At 34.5% G+C, this 17,476-nt stretch overlaps 1 protein-coding gene and 1 pseudogene across 2 annotated transcripts in view; one reads left to right on the top strand and one right to left on the bottom strand.

The window, feature by feature from the left end:
- Positions 1 to 17,476, bottom strand: part of LOC145276706 (QRFP-like peptide receptor) — a 983,229-nt gene that overhangs the window by 568,014 nt on the left and 397,739 nt on the right. The gene's annotated exons all lie outside the window — the stretch shown is intronic.
- Positions 15,153 to 15,267, top strand: LOC145277136 (5S ribosomal RNA; annotated as a pseudogene).

Genomic DNA, 17,476 nt, shown 5'->3' on the forward strand with positions numbered 1-17,476 from the left:
TCACGTATGTGGTGACTTCAATGTTCACAACGTCGAATGGTTAACCCACTCTAATAAGACCGATGATGAGGGAAGGTTCTGTCATGATTTCTCCATTGCCTATGACCTCACTCAAATTGTTCAGGAACCCACCCGTGTGCCCGACAATGATGGCCAGTATGCGAGCCTACTAGACCTTTTTCTCACATCTTGCCCTGAACTATGTTCAGTTTCTGTTCTGTCGCCTCTTGGCTCTTCCGACCACTATGTTGTATCAATTAAGATAAAAATGAAATGTAATAAGTCCCCAGACGTACCTCTCCATCGTACAGTATATCGATACACTAAGGCTGACTGGGATAGCTTCCGTACATTTATATCTGATCTACCTCTGCATTCCATGTTTAAAAAGGATGTGTCCTCTATAGTATTAGACCTGACGGAATGGTTAATTGTAGGTATTGACCGTTTCATACCCTCGAAAAAGTTTCAGCAAAAACCTAACAGCCAGCCATGGTTCTCTCCAGAATGTGCTGCTGCCATTGCGCACAGAAATCACTTTTTCCACTGTTTCCAACGTAATAGATGTATGGAAACTAAAGCCGCTTTCAGGACTGCCAGCAACCATTGTAAGAAAGTAATAAAGAATGCAAGAGAGTTGTATGCTCAATCTGTTAAGTCCAAAGTAGCTGAGCAGCGGCTTGGTTCCCACCAGTTTTGGCAAATAGCAAACAGAATCCTGAACAGAAGCGTGTGCTCCATCCCAACTATTATCAATGGACCTGAAGTAATCTCGTCAGCATCAGACAAAGCCAAACTCTTTGTCAAGAACTTCGCAGCTAATTCTACCCTTTGCGATCAAGGCTGCCAACCCCCAATATTTCCTCCTGTATCAGAAAACACGCTATGTGATATACAAATATCTGTACGTGATGTTGCCAAGCTAATCAAGAACCTTGATTCCAGTAAAGCAACTGGCCCTGACGGTATTCCAATTATAGTACTCAAAAAACTTCAACCTGAACTAGCGCCCATACTTACAAAACTGTTTAAACGTTGTCTTAAGGAGAATAGTTTCCCATCTCCCTGGAAAATTTCATCAGTATGCCCTGTATTTAAGAATTCAGGTGATCGCTCATCCCCCTTTCAGTACAGGCCAATAAGTCTCCTGTGCGTCATGAGTAAGTTGCTGGAATCTGTATTAAATACAGAAGTAATCAACCATCTCAACAAAAATAACCTTCTTAGTGACACTCAATATGGTTTCCGTTCTGCTAGATCTACAGCAGATGTGCTTACAGTTATATCTCATAGGATTAGCAAATCTCTCGACGGAGGCAACCTTTCTAAGGCAATTGCTCTTGACATATCTAAGGCCTTTGATAGGGTATGGCATAAAGGTTTACTTCATAAGATCTCTAGCTATGGTATTGCTGAAAATGTCTTCTCAATTATTAAATCATTTCTTTCTGATAGGTTCATAAGAGTAGTAGTTGAGGGGCAAAAATCAGAAGCTCACAGTATTAATGCCGGTGTCCCTCAGGGGTCCATCCTGGGCCCAACTCTTTTCCTGATCTATATTAATGATCTTCCAAATCACATCCTTACATCATTTGTAGACATCTATGCTGACGACACTACCATTTATGGTAGCACATCTAAGACACTAAACGACCAAGTTCTCTCCAATTCTCTCTCCTCTGATCTTGAGCACGTAGTACAATGGGGTAAAGAATGGCTGGTTACTTTTAATGGCTCTCGTCTTCAAGAGGCCTCAAGTTTTGACAAACTTCTTGGTTTGACCATTACTCCTGATCTTAAATGGAACACGTACATCAAATATGTTGCCAAGGCCGCTGGAAAAATGGTGGGATCTTTCTATCGATCCGGTAAATATATCACTGCTGATGCTATTCGCTATCTATATAAGAGCCAGGTACGTCCAAGGATGGAATACTGTTGCCACATCTGGGCAGGAGCTGCTAGAAAGGACTTGGCCTGCCTTGATAGAGTTCAAAATAGACTTCGTAGCCTCGTAGGAGATGTACTTTTCTCTTCCTTACAACCTTTATCTCACAGAAAAGATGTTGTGAGTTTGTCTCTGATGTATCGTTATTTTCATGGAAAGTGTTCAATTGAGCTTCAGTCTATGGTCCCCACCCCTCGCCAAACTTTCACAAGAAACATTCGTCTAGCTGAAAACACTATCAATAATTCCCCCCTCCCACTCTTTATCTGTGCCTAAACCCAAACGTAGATTCCATAAACAAAGCTTCTTTCTTAGAACTGCACGCCTGTGGAATTGTCTTCCGTTTTCCTGATTTCCGGCTGACTACAATATGGTTGTCTTCAGGTCTAACGTAAATAAGTTCTTGATGAGCCGTTCCATATAAGTTATCAACTTTACCAAATTTTCATTACTAATGATTGCTATAATGTCCAATTTCTACTGTACAATCTTTAACCCTTATCCTTGAGTGGCCTCTTGACCTTGATAATGTGGTGATGCCTATGTAATATATATATATATATATATATAGATATGAAGAGAGAAGAAAGTATATCTTTAGTTTAATTCAGACAACCTCGTAACTATCGCTATTTTTAATTGTTTTTACCTTTAGTCGTCATATTCTATGAGCGATGTTTCTGATGAAGACGAAAGAACTACTGTTTTCTAGATCAGAGTCTATTTGATCTACCATTTATTGTTTTCTAGTTTTTGATTTTGAAGAAGTATGGCTTTAGCTCCTGACATCAAGTAGTTCCATGTCTTGTTTTCTTTAGCGATATTCAATATATATATATATATATATATATATATATATATATATATATATATATATATATATATATATATGGCAAAATCACGTGTGACACACTGGTATTTACCAGATCACCGAAGTTAAGCAACAAGAGTCTGACCAGTACCAGGTGGCTGACCATTTGCGAAGGCTAGCCAATCTATGCACCGCACCGAGATGTAAAAGTTTCCAGGTTGGTATGTGGAGGCACGTTTTATTCACTGAGAGAGATGTACCCCGATCTTCGTTACAACATCTAGGAGAAGAAAAAACTCTTCTGTAAAAATCTAAGGTCTACTCTTTGCTACGTCTAGTAGCGGTCATTGCACCAACAAAGATTAGCAGTTGTACCAAAAAACTTTCTCCACTAAAAACAAATCATTTGTGTGGATTTCCGAGCGACTTAGTAGCTGTGGCGTCGAAATTTATTATATATATATATATATATATATATATATATATATATATATATATATATATATATATATATATATATATATATATATACCTTATGTCCTAATTACTCTTTTCCGTTTAGTGGACGTGAATCTAATATATTTTTATGATGTGATGACATGACTTTTGCCAAAGTAGATTCCATTCCATGTTACATCCACAATTCTATACCATGTTTTCCTGATAAATATGAACAGGTTAGCCTTTACAGATAACGACTGTTTTAATCCTTTCAACATTATATACAAAAAGAATATATATATATATATATATAAATATCAATAGTAGACAGTCGTTTTTCTATCGAGATTTGTCTTTTTATATATAAAAGCCCGATCAACTTCTGCGACATTCGATATGATAGTGGTCTGATTGTAACCATAAGCCGATCTTAGGGATGAAATAAAATCTGACATTAGTCATATTTACCAGAGGACATTTATGCTTATTTAATGTTTGATGTCAGAGATGCCTTTACTACATATGACTCCAGGGCCTTTGATAATTTACACAAACACACAAATACACACAAACACACAAACACACACACAAACACACAAACACACACACAACACACACACACAAACATAGTAATGAGACCGCATGTGTGCAAATTCCTGTCTTATGTTACTTTTCAATACAGCGCCCAATAAAAACAACTAATAATGATAATAATAATAGTAATAAAATAATAATAATAATAATAATAATGATAATGATAATAATAATAATAAACAATAATAATAATAATAAAAATAATAATTATAATAATTATAATAATATTGATAATTATAATAATCAAAATTATAATAATGATAATAATAATAATGATACTAATAATAATAATTTAGAAAAGAATGAAACAGAAGTACAACGTATCGATGAGAAATCAAACTTCTAGAGGTATCATAAACTAATATCACTTCACTACAAATCACAAATAACACACATTTATGTATTGACACAAAACTCTACTTGTATTACAAACTGATTATAGGGAATACCACGTGTCATTAGTAGTGACCAATAACTGATAAGGACTGGTGTAAGAACTCTTAGCGATTAAAAAAAAAATAGCAGAAACTTCCAAATTGAAGATTTTTCCGTCCCAGCATAACACAGGGTGACGATCAAAGAAACAAAACAACGAAATAAATATGCAGAACTTGCCATAGAAATGAAACGAATATGCGACGTTAAGAAAATTAATGCAATACCAATAATTGTAGATACTGTTAGAACGATCCGAAAAATTTGAAAAAGGAAAAAAAAGACAAGGAGAAATCGGAATCGACAGGAAGACTGGGACTATGCAACGGATTATAATGCTAAAACAGCTGAAATTCTATGAGAGATCACGAGAGCGGAAACTAATTTACGTGAGCAACAAACTTAAACCGGATGTATAGAAACTGTAACAGAACTTAAACAAAAAGACGCAACCAAAAGAACTGAAACCGCAAAATGGTAAATTGTTTATCCACACAGAAATAAAACGTAGAATTAGCACAACGGAGACCACATCAATTAGTCAAAGGATCAAGGAGGATAGAAAGACCGAGAAGAAAAAGCACCAACAAAACCTCCGTTGGATGAGTACGAAGAGTACTGGGACCTTGAGGAAGCGTATTTTTAACTAAATTCTAATGATCGTTGCCAGCGAGAAATCGACTGTTCATTTGCAAAGGTTATCGGAAAAGGTGAAGAATACTGGAAATCTGTGGAGACCTATTGTCACTCAGACTCTAGGGAACACCTGTGTGAAAACTACTAGTGAACAACAACAACAACAACAACAACAGCAACAACAATAATAATAATAATAAATTAGGAAGAAATGGACTAGAGAAGAGAATAGACTGGTAATGAAATGCTATTAGAGAAGTAACCCAAACGACCGAGGATATCGGAAAAAGATAAGTGTTGCGAGACATGTCCAGTGACTACTAAACAACAGAACAAAGATTTGCAGAACAAGCGAAACTTATTCTCAAGAGAGGTTGGCTTTAAAATCTGGAACTAATGGAAATACAACAAAAGACAAATGATGGAACAAACGAAGGAACACTCCTCACTGGAACCCCGCGCATAGAACATCCAGGTGTAGAAAGTAGGCAAAGCTGAAACACAAGAAACATGGCGACCGAGATCTGTGAAACAAAAGAACTTAACAAGAATGAAACAGCTCAAGTAGAAAACATCATACAACATATCAACAAAGAAAAAACAAAGCTCCAATCCCTAAAGAACAAAGAGTGGAAGAAATGATAAGTAGAAACAGATCAAGTGAACAAGCTCCTCCCATACATCCCAACAAATACTATTACATACTTGAACAATTTAATTTACGTAGGTGCCAAGACAGTTAATATGAAATTTAAAGTAGAAAAATGGCGGGGAAAGAATATGGACCGACAAAACCGGGATAGGAATTGAGGCTGGAAACTCAGATCAACAAACTTAAGAAAGAAGTTAAAGCGATAAACAAAAAGAAAACGACTAGAAGAGGATGGAACAATAGAAATGTGAATAGTAGGGAGAGGCTTAACAAAAAGCATGACGCATTGAAGCAAAAAAAAAAAACAGCAGCAAAAGAAGGAAGATTAAAACGACACCAATACAAATCTGAACAGTGCAAACAAAACAGGACCGCTGAAAGCAATGAATGTCAATTCTACCAGAACCCGACAGAAACAAAACTTTTCTGGAGCCAGATATGGGAAGAGCGACTGGATCAAAATAGAAAGGTCGAATGGCTGAAACACATGAAAAAAGAGTCACAGCAAATCGAAGAATGGATAGAAAATGAAATCAACAAAGAAACCTTAAAGATAACTCTACAACAAATAGCAAAGTAGAGAGCACCAAGTCACAACAGAATACATGTCTATTGGTTTTAAAAGGTATGATTATTACCCAACCAAATGGAGATGAGGGTATTAGCTAAACGTGATAGCTACAAATATTTGGGTGTTCTGGAAGCAGACACCATCAAAGCGACAGAAATGAAGATACAATTGAAAGGGATACCTCAGAAGAACAAGAAAACTTCTCGATACAAAACTATAAAGTAGAAACTTAAGTAAATGGTATAAACACATAGGCAGTGTTACTAGTAAGATACTCTGAACTATCTATACGTTGGATCAAAGAAGACCTGATGCATCTCGACCAGAAGACTATAAAACTCATAACAATGTACAGTATATTAAACTCAAAGGATGATACTGACCGACTCTATGTGAAAAGGAGGACCGAGGAAGAGGGCTACTTTGTATAGATGACCGTGTAAATGACGCAAAAAAAAAAAAAAATTAGCAAAATGATTAATGCCAAAAAAACAAAGAAAAAACAAAAGAATAATTACTGCAACAAAAGACACAGAAAAAAATAACAAGACAAAAACAAAAAAAAATTACAAGACAGAAACAAAAAAAAGGGATGAGACGAGAAAAGAAAAATAAGAAAAGAAACAAGAACACAGACGATTCATAAGGATGACAAGAGATGAGACTAACCAAAACACTTGGACATGGCTCCAAAAATGAAAAGCTAAACAGAGAAACTGAATTCCTAATAACAATCGCACAAGATAACGCAGTTAGAACCAATCACATCTAAGCAAGGATCGACAAGACACAATGCTACAACAAATGCAGACTCTGTGGACCATGAGACGAACCGGTAAACCACATAATAAGCGAATGCAGCAAGCTAGCCCAACAAGAATATAAGAATAGACACAATCAAGTTGGGAAGGCAATACACTGAAAATTATGCAGCCAACCGAATCTTGAACACCCAGTCAAATGACACAAGCCCAAACCGACAGCAATGCTTGAAAATGAAAATAACACATCCTATGTGGCATGGATATACAAACGGATAAACCCATCCAAGCGAAGAGACCGGATGTCATACTTAATAACAAAAAGGAAAAGACATGCAAGATTGTAAATTTTCCCGTTTCAGCAGGCTAGTGTGAAGATCAAAAAGACGGAGAAGTGGAGCAAATACGCTGAACATAAGATATAACGGATAACAATAATTTAAACGGATGAAATATAAGGAAAACTCGTGCATGCGGAGATTAACACACATATACTACAGACACAAACTGAGCATACAGAAAAATCCACAGATGGAAAACATAAGGGAGCTTCACATGGAATCATGAAAACTCAAGTAAGTTTACTCTCTGCGCACCACGTTCCCATATTGTTTTCAGTGTTTGTTACGAAAACTAACGCTACACCAAATAAGTGAAGAGTCAAGGATGACGGAAAGACAAAGGAGAGAAAGCTCTAGCCAGACCTCCGCTGGATGAGTGCAAAAAGGAATAGGCCCTTGGAAAGGCTTTTTGGCACCCAAATTCCAGTGAACGCCAATTATCGCCGTCAACGAGAAATCAATGGTAAGCGGCTGTTATGATAACGCAGATTCATCTGCAATAGTTATCGAAAGAGGTGGAGGGTACTGGAAATGTGGGGAAATTGTAATAATTTTACTGACAGTTAATACACAATATATAACCGAGATTAAAATACAAAGATGTATCTTCCAATATGATTCCCTGTGACCACTACTTTTCATCACAATATACTAAGAAAATGCAAAACCGAACACAAGTTCACTAATGCAGATGAAAGAAAGAACAATCTAATGTACATGGATGACATGTAATTGTTTGCAAAACTAAGTAGAAACTAGAGCCGCTAATGAATACAAACAGAATCTGATATCAAGATATCCGAATAGAATTCGTTATAAAAAAAATGTGCGCATTTCTGATTATGAGAATAAGAAACCTGGAACCAAGGGTATGGTATCACCACACCTAAACGGAGATTAAGGCACTAGGTGGGCATGATAGCGACAGATGCTTAAGAGTTCTGGAAGCAGACAACATCTTGAAGTAAACTATATAGTAATTAAAGGACAATGTCACTGGTAAGGTACTCTGGACTGTTTATAATTTGGACCAAAGAAGAACTAATGCATTGGGTAGTGTACCGTTGTTTATTCCTTTAGAAGGCTGGATTTGTCACATATAGTCTTAGTGTCTCTTGCAAATTGGTTTAACATAACTGTCTCACTATTTAACATTCTATTTTTTGTATCACATTGCCTGACCAGTCAATTACAAATTCGACTCCAATATTCGTGCGTAGTTGTTAATGGCTTCTTAAAAAAAAACAAAAGCTTTTAAAAGTAATTAATCTTGTTGTTTTGGAGACGCTTTCAGAAGACATTCTTGTTATATCTGAAAACATTCCGATCTCACACAGAGCGTGAGTAACGGCAGAAAGATCTTCATAACGTAAGAAAATTAAGTATGAAGCAAACAATTATCAACTATGATGCTTTGTTTTTAGTTTACTCTTACCATAAAATTATTAGGTTGATGCAAAAATAATGTCGTTTTTTTTGACGTTCAACTTTATTAATCGAAATAAGAACCATTAGAATTTACATATTTTTGCCAACGAGAAACATCTTATTTTTCCTATTAGCATAGAAATTCGGAGTTCTGGAAGTGATGAAGATTCGGCATCATCTCGGATTTTGAAGCATTTAACGAATAACAGGATTCGATAGAGACAAATACGTGCTTCCAAATAGTATATAACATTGTCATATATATCAATAAATTAATTCAGAAATCATATATAAAAGTAACATATGCGATAAAACGATATTGTTTTTGCATCAACCTTATAATTGTACAAAAAAAATCATCTTATTGAATTATATTCACTTTCACACTTAAGCCTCGTATTTTATGAACATGCTAACACAACTACTCCCGCTCGGTGTGAGTCAATATTTCAGCAAAGCTTCAGCTATTTGTATCGAAATTGTTGAAAGACAACGGTGGTTCAGTGGTTAATTACACGGAATGAAGACCTGGATGCCTCGAGTCCGAATCCAGTTTCTTCCACAAAAATCACTTTCACTAAAGATGTTCGCAACTTTTCACATGGGCCCTACCAGAAGTATCCAACACGTAGCAAATATGTTTATTAAAATTTATTTGAAAATACTTTCCATTTTATTTTAAATAATAAAATCACATTTTAAAGGGCAATATTTCATTTACTCCTTCACTCCAGTAATTCTTGGCATACAACGTTTTTCGTTTTTTTTTTTGTCCTGTTTCTCTCGAATCTTTCTTTTTATACGTTATATTTTGCTGACTTTTTTCTTCGGCGAAAGAACCGTTGCACGTTGAAATTAATACGAGTTTCGTTTTGAAATGGTTATGACAGTGATCATATATTATTATATTGATATTCGAAAATAAGACTGCATCAAAGCGAGGTAATTCGCATATTCTGGTCCAGGGTTACCAAATTGGTTCTTTTTAAGCCAAACTTCACGAATTTGATCTTCAAAATTGTATTTGACCTTTTTTCAAAGCGTAACGTACGGACTAAGGAATGAACAAGCACAATATTATATAGATTTATACGGAATATTTTCTGTAAATTTAGTGTTTCAATATTGTATTAGTTCTATTCAACTGTTACACAAAATTAATTTCTGTTGGTGATTATACTATCATATTGACAAAAGCTGATGACATATGTCGTTCGTTGTAAATGTAATACAAAAACAAATCTTATACATATAAGGTAAAGTGAGAGCTTTTCTATATGGTCAATACTTATCAGGGCCAAGAGCGATTCGTGGATGAATGGTAATTAAACGGCATGATTGACAGCCCAGGTATAGGGAAATACTATTAGAATACCAATATTGATCAAAGCTATTAATTGCATTTGATTACTTCGTCGACATTGTATGGCAAGAAATTGTTATTATAGCATTTCTTATGATTCCATTGCCTAGTGGATAGAATACCTGGTAAATTCAGTTGTAAACTTACACTTTTCTTGAGGTTGCAGTTTCAATTCTCAGTGCGAGCAACATTCAAAAATAAAATTGCGAATTACTTAAGGCTTCTCCCGAATCATGGCTGACTACGTGGACTAAACAAAGGGTTTCGTTGTAAACTCTGTACAGATTTCCGAGTTTCGCGGAAAGATTTCCGAATTCGCCACGATAAGCCTAAAGAAAGTTGAATGTTTCATTCGCTGAAACGTTGTGAAAATAACTTTAAAGACGAGAATAGTAGTATGAAAAAACAAAACAAAACACATATTACGAAGTAATTGTTGATTTGATATTTGAAGACTACCAAATCGTAATCAATAGGGAAGCAGTTCCTAAGTAATGTGTTTTAGAGGCAGAAAATCTCTGCAAAGCAAATATAAAAAGTTCGACTAATGCTAGGCACTTGGAGAAGGAACGGAAAGTCACTGTTTGTTGTGGTACAAAGAAGAGTTCTTGGTGTGAATGATTTGCAAGCATGAAATAAAGATTTATGCTCATTCGAACATCTTCCATAACAACAGAGTGAATAGAAAGAGTTGAAACGTATCCCCTGTGAGAAAGGAGTTGAAATCATTCCTTACTAGTTTAAAATATACGCAATTTGTTTTTTAGTCAGAGTTTATTTAATAGAAGAACACTTTATGTCAATATTGATGCAGGGATCCTCTAATTAGTTAATTAAAAGGTATTGAGAAACGTAAAAGGTTAATCTGCCGCGTGTGTGCTAATCGAAAGACAAAAAGAAAAGACAAAAGTTTTTTTTAAACTATATCTAAAAAAAAAAAGAAAAAAGATTTTTGCTTTGTTTTGTTTCTTGCGATTCTGAGGATTATTTCATTCATAATATCCTGGATTTGTATATGCTTCGAGAAATCAAACCTAAAATGGAACGATCTTAATTATTCGAGCTAAAGGAGTTTACTTCTTATAAGATATTGTGTTATCGGAAAATAATTCTATGCATAACTACTCTTGAATGACGTATTAGTGGAAGACTTGAGTTTTAACTGCTTAATCGAAATATCAACTGTATATACATATAAATATTTACATAGCAATAAAGTTAACTTGATAAAACTGAATTCTCATCAACCTATCCAGATACATCCCAGAATAATTCTACAGCTGCAACGTCTCCACGGATCACCTGGGAAAATAATTAAAATTAAAAACAGATAAAAATCCGATGACCTCCCTCTATGTACCAATTCTTTAGTTTTAACTACTAAGCAGATGTTTTTACCAGATAAAAACAAATTAAAATCATTTCCACATGTCTGAATTCTCTATATACCAAATTACAAATCTGTAGATAGAAAATTCGTGTAGTATATAGTTTGAGAAGTGAAACATTTATATATCTATAAAACATTCTCCAGTATTATTCATGGAAATTTGGAAACCAAAAAGTCTAATTAAACATGTTATTAATTTAAAAACAAATTTCACAGTTGGTTTAATAGAGATGATTGAACGAATCGAAAAGAATTAACGAGTAACGAGTAAGATGAACAAGATCGCTGGAAAAATGGTTGGATTACGCTCCAGTAGGTATCTCACTACCGATGCAATCCTCTAGTTTTATAAGTGATAGATACACCCTAAAATGGAGTTCTGTTGGCACACCTGGACAGGGGCTGCTCGGCCTGCCCTTTGATTGATAGAGTTCAAAACAGACTTCGAAACCTTGTATCTGATGTCTTTTCTCCTCCTTTAAACCTCTTTCCCACAGACCAGACGGCGAGCCTGTCTCTGCTTTCACGACAATTACTCGACTGATCTCAATCTATTGTTCCCTCTTGCCAAACTTTCACAAAAACACTTGACTAGCTACAACCACTATAAACGATTTCCCCACTTTCTATCTGAGCCTAAATCTAAACAGAACTGATCGACTGTGAAACACTGGTCCGCTAACCTGCTTCCCGGTTAACTACAACATTGTAGCTTTCAAATCCAATGTAAACAAGTTCTTTTTGAGCCGTCTCCGTTAATTAAATTTTACCCAATTTCGACCATTACCGATTACTACACTACCACCTTACATTCATTAACCCTTATCCTCGTGTGGCCTTCGGACCTTAATAAGTTGTGGCTCCGCAGTAAAAAAACATCGGATACTTGTGACAAACCAACTAACTGCCAACGCGCGGAGAAAGATCATCGTATGTATGATTGAACCAATTGTAAAGAGCCAAACACAGATACTTTTCACGTGCAGTTTATGCATACGTGCTTATACAAAATTGTGCAATTTACGATCCAAGATAGACAGAAAAATGTTTTTTGGCCTTTCAGCCTTATCTTTTATTTAAGACTTACGTGATTACGTATGATACTAGCCGTGCTATTAAGTTTGTAGAAACCAAATAGATTACAAAACAATTTGTCTGAGAAGTATGTAGATGAGTTCTTTTTATTCTAGCAATGCAAATTCACGTATATATATATATATATATATATATATATATATATATATGTGTGTGTGTGTGTGTGTGTGTGTGTGTGTGTGTGTGTGTGCGTGTGTGTGTGTGTTTATTATACGAACATTATTGGTTACATATGTGCACACATGTTTCAGTGGAATTCCAATTCAAAGAGACCACTTCATCAGACCAAAACAAGAGGCGATATTAAATTAATATTGCATCCTATTTTTATAAAATATATTAGGATGTGATTTGCGCTCTGAAAGAGAGTAGATTGTATACTTTGTGAATGTGGACAGTAGAGGTTTTGAGGGAAAGGCGAAAAACGAGTAGAAGTGGAGGGTCTGAAGAGAGAGGGGGAAGTATGATCCCGTGTGGTCAAGCTGTCGCAGCAGGAAGGTATTGGTATTATTTTAAATTGGCAGTTATTTATTGGCCTAAGTTTTTGCTTTGATCTAAAGTAATATTATATCTTCATCGCTGTTAGTTCCTTATCTTGGGGATTTTATGGTATTTTTTCCATTTCTGGTGGCGACTTCATTATCGATCGATTTTAATGATAAGCTCTATTTATTTTATTCCTCGCTTTTTTACTCATTCATTTGTTTATCGTTAGTAAATCATTTATTTATTGCTTTACTTGTTTATTTATAAAATAAATGTCTATATGGTCAAATTAATAACCAGTGAACAAATCTACAGGCTTATTTATATGATTTACATTAGTCTATAGGGCAAATTATTCCTCGTTATATATAATAATCAACAGAGGATTGATTCAACAATTATACTCTGCATAAATTAAAATATTATGGTTAAACGTATTTAACGACCATTCAACGCCGGGCGTACAATTTTAAATTTTATTCTGTTGTTTTGAAGTAAAAACCGGTTCTATCTTTACTTCTGCCATTTCTTTTTTTTTTTTTTTTTTTTACCTAAATCCACTTTGAATATACTGTAAACATATTTTGACGCAATCAAGAATATTGAAAATACTGGTCCATTGTTTTGTACCTCATTATGTCATTTACGTTCAAGTCAGTTATTTTCATTTGCCAAAATAAATTTAGTTTCAGTCAAATTTGCCAAACATTGGTAACTTTTCAGATGAATGTGATTTTCGGTTCGAAGTAGCGAACCATTAAAGACAAAATGCAGCTATCAGTTTCGAAACCACACTCGTGTTTACCCTGATTGACTTTTCGTAAATTGGGGTCTGTGAACCTGTGACTGTGGAAGGTTTAGCATCGAATAAATTCATAGAAAACTCAATAAAAGGGAGGAACAAACACAAACCCACTTTCGTATTCCCAAGGTGTATAGTAAACTGTCAATTTTACAACTGATACCCCACAAGAAGCAAAGTATGAGCAGATTATAACACATACACAGGATCGCCATTTGTTTTCGAATCGTAATTACTATAGCTATGACAACAGCATATTCAATCAACGGATACACACTCGAGAGTCAAAACAATGAAAAGAATATGCTGTTGTCCTAGCCTTAGTACGCAGAACACTTCAGTTTTGTTGTGATGCTATTTTATATAGTGCAATTGGTTAAAAAAATTGAAATTTAAAAACATTTGATCAAATAATTTGCATCAATTAGGAAATACTATGTAAAGCAATTGTATCGATCTATTTTTTAATCGATTTATTTTATTAAATGAAAACTCTTATGATATGTCATTTTGTAATATTATACTATGTGTAGTTATTGTTTATATATATATATATATATATATATATATATATATATATATATATATATATATATATATATATATTCCTCAGCTATGCGATAATAGCTCCACTGCTTTGTAGATGCCTGGAGAAAGGCAAAGACAGTAAACCCAGTTTAGAGCCCTGATAGGTGGATGATAGGTACTGTAAAACTTTGCAAGTAACTCCTGCAGATCTTCTGGCTCGGAACACATTAGCTTGATTTGTTTGTAACATCGAAAGAGGGACCCTGGAAACTAGGCAAATCTTCGTTTCCTTATCACCCGTCCAGACCTGCATCTGGGGAGGCAACTTCAGTTTCGACTGTATAGCCGTAAAAGCTGCTGCAGTGCATCAGATGCAGAACGCCATTTTCTCCATAATTAGTTATCGTTTAGGTTTGAATATTTTTTACATTCATTATCTCCAGAAAATATTGAATTTTATCTGGTTTTATTTATAAATATCGCAAAGCTGTCGGATCAAAGGAAGCGTACATTTGTTAGTTTATACGACGAACATAGCAATAAATCTTAGACCACTCCTAAATAAGTGATAATGCTTAGGTGGATGATATAATGAACAATATCATTGTGCAATAATCCCTTCTACCAATGAAGAGTTAATGTCTTGGAGGATATAATCATGACAACAAAATAAATACTACCGAACCTTAAGAAAAACTAAGGATGGAATCATGATGAAAGAACATATACTAAACTACCTTCTCCAATGGAGTAGGTAATCCCTAGGAGTGTTGTAACATGACAACAGAAAAGAGACTAAACCCCTCTGCACTAAATAAAAAAAGCAATGTATGAGAGGATGTTATTATAAAAGCAGACGACACAACAAAAACATACGGCGTTATCATGTTGACACCGGTTCTCATCAGATTACCGAAGTTAAGCAACGTTGAGCCTGGTTAGTACCAGATGGGTGACCATTTCAGAATTCTTGGCGCTGTATATGCTCTCCGCTTATTTCGGCATTGTTTCCCATCTTCCTGAATTTCAACTTGCCACTCGTATTTAACAACGCCGCCCCAGAAGAGGTGTGGTTGGAGATTGCGCAACTCTTGCCATAAATATTCTACGCGCAGACACCCTTACATTGAGTATCCATAGTATCTCAAGTCTGAAGGAAGCTACCATAAAAGCGGAATAGTTAGTGAACTCTTCCCTAAATTGACAGATTTTTTTAACTCTATTATTAATAACAGGAACAGTTTCGGCTTTAAACATATACTATACTTTCAGTAATAGATAATAAATGTTAAAAGTCAATTTATCAATAAAACCATGCGAAAATTACATTTTTCTGTACAATTCTGTGGATAATATTTCCAACTAAATTCTAAGTTATCTTTTAGGGTAAAAAGTTGTAATTCGTCCATATGCCAACAACCGATTTCACCACTAAAATTCCGTCGATTGAATAAAAACAACGACAAACTATAAACATTCTCAAGTACAGTAAGATCTTTTTAATATAAATCGACCCAGAAAACGAAAACAAAAAAAAAAAACCCCAAAAACAAACGAAAACAAAAAAAACGAAGCCATTTTATTTAGGAAGCTAAAGTTACTACTACTTCAAAGTCAAAAACTTGACAACAATGTGTGTTAGATTGAATAGATTCTGATCTAGAAAACAGAACTTCTTCTCTCTTTGTCAGAAATATCGCTTATGGAATGTGAAGACTAAAGGAAAAAATAAGGGGCCAAAGTTCACTGGATTAACATAACCTGCTCAAAAACTGCATCCATACGCATTACAACACATAATGCACATATTTTAGACTATCCAAGACAAGCACTCATTTTTTTATGGGAGATATTATTCCTACTAAAATTTATAAACTTCCGTAATTTTTAAAACGAACTTTGTGCAAATTTGAAATGCCGCAAAAACACTATATCCATTGAATCAAATAATGTTGTTATATATATATATATATATATATATATATATATGCATATATATATATGTATATATATGTATATATATGTGTGTATATATATGTATATGTATATATATGTATATATATATGTATAAATATATATGTATATATATGTATATATATGTATATATGTATATATATGTATATATATGTGTATATATGTATATATATATGTGTATATATATGTATATATATGTATATATATGTGTATATATATGTATAGGTATATATATGTATATATGTATATATATGTATATATGTATATATATGCATACATGTATATATACAGGTGTATATATGTATATATATATATATATATATATATATATATATATGTATGTATAGGCGAATTAACTCTTTTCTGGGTCAACGGCCAACTAGCACCGTGTATATTTGTGTGTGTGGATATGTGTATTGGGGTGGAGAGGGCTCCCGTAAGCCGTGTGAAGGCAACCTTCTAGGAGAAGCAAATCTCTGATTTAAAAAACCATAAAGCGGAAGACCATTACCCGCATTAAGCTGGTCTGCAGTTTAATTTGTTGCTGGCTATCTTGCTCTTGCTTCTTGCTGGATCTCAACATTTTGAACCAAGAGAGAGACTTAGCTGTCGTACAAAGCTAAGACTCTGTAACATCATATTTGTATAGATATTCCCTCAGGCATTTGGGCTCATGGATTTTAAATGTCTGAGGGAGTGGCACTCCTCTGACAAGACGTTGCAATCATCATATTGGTACGGCAGCTGTTGATATTTTCAAACAAATGCACAAATGCTTAAGAAACACTCTCGTAATGCTGGAACAGACCTATTCGAATTGTTTGACTTCTTCAGAAATAAAGAAAAGAAAAAAACAAGTGTAACTTAATATATAAAAGGCTATATATCTGTCTGTCTCCATATTTTAAAACTCTATCTCCTCCGAAAATAAAAGTCGCAGAGCTGCACTATAAGCCTCAAATGATGGAATTTTTTTTACTGATAATTGTTTTATTGGTCTTTAGTCGGTTAAAATAGTTTTAAGGGGGGCAAAAAGTGGATCAAAATTGAAAAAAATCGTTAAACATTTTGTACATTTTATTTGTAATTTATCAGTTTATATACGCGTAACGTTGGTGCAGTGGTAACATCACAAGCTTTGAATATCACAGATTTTTTTCGGTTTCGATTCCAGCTGATGGCACCCAAATACTTTTTTTTTTAACTTTTGAAATCACGCC

This window comes from Euprymna scolopes, chromosome 5 (genome assembly GCF_053919585.1).
Source record: "Euprymna scolopes isolate OS-2025 chromosome 5, ASM5391958v1, whole genome shotgun sequence".
Taxonomy (NCBI): domain Eukaryota; kingdom Metazoa; phylum Mollusca; class Cephalopoda; order Sepiida; family Sepiolidae; genus Euprymna; species Euprymna scolopes.